A 2,973-nucleotide genomic window follows, 5' to 3' on the forward strand; every position below is an offset into this window, starting at 1 on the left:
ACCTAGGCTCTAATACCAACATGTCACGACCCCAAATACCGGTCGTGATGGCGCCTATCACATTACTAGGCAAGCCAACCAATCAACTAACCACGACCCCTTTTCCTTTAACATTTAAGCCATTTTCTAACACAAGTTTTAAATATTGAAGTCATTATAAGCGTTAAACAACAAAAATATGCGGAAGGTCAAAAATAACAATAACTACACATCCCCAACAATCTGGTGTCACGAGTTTAGAACCTCTAATACAAGTCTGAATACCTAATACATCAATAGTCTAGGAAATGCGGAAAGATAATAAGATAAGAGGGAGAGAACAGGGCTGCGGATGCCATGCAGCTACCTCAAAGTCTCTGTCAAATACTGAAATAGTTGAAAGCCCTCACTCGGCCGCTCGGGCACCTGGATCTGCACACAAGGTGCAGGGAGTAACATGAGTACGCCAACTCAGTAAGTAACTAGAGTAAATAAGGACTGAAAGCAGTGACGAGCTGTTCAAAAGGACATAACTAGATAATCAACAGAATATCAGGTCATCTTTACAACTTAAATTCAGTTTTCGTTATAAAATCACATTTCCAGTTTAAACATTTGGAATCAAATACTTAGCGATATATCTAATAGTGGCTTATTTAAACGAAGAGTGAAATCAGTGAAAACATTATAACAAGGCCTCTCGGGCAAGGAATCACTCAGAATATGGCCCCTCGGGCAGCCTCTCAGTCACTCGTGACTCGATTCTCGTCACACAATACTCACTCTCAGCACTCAGCTCATTAGTATCTCATAATAATAGAAATCATAGTAACCACTGCGGCGTGCAGCCGATCCATAATTTATAGTCGACTACGCTCACTGGGGGTGTACAGACTCCGAAGGGGCTCCTACAACCCAAGCATCATATTGCTGCGGCGCGCAGCCCGATCTAATATATATATCGCTGCGATGTGCAGCCCGATCCAGTATATATATCGTTGCGGTGTGCATCCCAATCCATAATAGATACATATCATATCCTCACTATTAGGTTCTCAACCTCTCTCAGTTATTAATCTCACAGTCTCTCGTGCACAATAATAGATATGAGGGAACTTAGCTCAAACAGTCCGCATAATTAAAAGTGGAAAGATAAAACTAGTTTTAAACATTTAAACAGGTAAGACATGACTGAGGATACGTTTTTAGCAAGTAATAGTGAGGAATAATAGTCAAAATGCCCTTAAGGATTGCTACAGGTCGGCACAGGATTCCAAACATGGCATACAACCCATATTAAAATATAAATATCCAAAATATGGAATAATATAACATTTCCAAATCAAATACGTGCCTTAATAGTCGCTACGGGATGGACCAATTCACAATCCCTATCGGTGTACGCCCACACGCTCGTCACCTAGCATGTGCGTCACCGCGTTCATCAAGACAAGTCAAATACCGGGGTTTTGTACCCTCAATTCTAGATTTACAATGGTTACTTACCTCAAATCAGTGAAATACTACTCCACGATGCCTTTGCCCCTCGAATCGACCTCCATGCGCATCAAATCTATCCAAAATTAGAACGAGGACGTCAAAGTAAGCCAAGGCAATGAAGCCCAAGCGAAAACAATCGAAAAATACCAAAAATCAACCAAAAGCACAAACATAACCCAATACCTTAGACAAACTTGTTCCAATCATCAAAACACTTCAAACAACATTAAATCAATTAAAACACCTCGGATTCAAGCCTAAGTTTCTGAAAATCTTCCAAAATACGCTTTTGATCAAAAACCCAACCAAACCACGTCCGAATGACTTGAAAATTTACACACTCATCCCAAATGACACGAAGGAGCTACTGCAACTCTCGGAATTCCATTCCGACCCCTATACCAAAATCTCTCCTATCAACCGAAAATCGCCAAAATATCAACTTCGCCAATTTAAGCCTAATTCTACTCCGTACCTCCAAAAACCCATTCTGATCGCACTCCTAAGTCATAAAGCACCTCCCAAAGCTAACCGAACCATCGAAACTCACATATGAGCCCTCTAACACGTAGGTCAACATCTGGTTGACTTTTCCAACTTAAACTCCCTTAAAAGAGACTAAGTGTCTCAAACTTCACCAAACTCATTCCGGACTGGTCAGGCCAAACCGATACGACAAAACACAGATAACGAAGCATAAAGAAGTAGAAATGGGGGAAACGAAGTGGTAACTCATGAAACAACTAGCCGGGTCGTCACACCCCATCTACTACTGGAGTGGTCGAAATAGCTCGAACGAATGACTCATATGGATCCTCGGATGGATCCTCCTCAATAGAACCCATGATCTATGATGGGTCTGAATCCATATTATAACTTATATCTCTTTCTAACACCGTCGTAGACTTTTGACCCGTGCCAGCGGCTGAAGTCTTTGGAGGCATCACTAAAAATGTAACACATCATTAGGAACATAAATGCTTATATCGCACGATCTAAGATAAGAAGAGAGGATAAAATCCTATATGTCCTGTAGCCTCTTGTCAATAAGTGTGGTGCACAACACACCCATAAACAAGACTCTACTAGACACAGTCTGTAGACAATCCTAGGACAGAACTGCTCTGATACCACTTTTGTCATGACCCAAACCGATAGGCCGCGACGGGTGCCTAAGTCCTACCTGTCAAGCACACCTAAGCATGCATCTAAGATATGAACATTAATAACATCTGCTAAATTACAAAAATAACAATGTAGGAAACCCGCCAACAAGACATATATACATATACATGCAGAATATAGTGTGCGAATCGGCAAGGCTGCTATAGACAACTATAAATCCAAAACTAAAAGCTGATAAGGCCACATACAACCCAACTAGACATACTGTCTACAGACCTCTAGTAGAAACATAACTGTACAAAGACGGGACTGATCCATGTCATACCCATACATATATATACACAATGTATCTTACCAAAATTAGAAGCA

The sequence above is a fragment of the Nicotiana tabacum genome, chromosome 22 (assembly GCF_000715075.1).
Source record: "Nicotiana tabacum cultivar K326 chromosome 22, ASM71507v2, whole genome shotgun sequence".
Taxonomy (NCBI): domain Eukaryota; kingdom Viridiplantae; phylum Streptophyta; class Magnoliopsida; order Solanales; family Solanaceae; genus Nicotiana; species Nicotiana tabacum.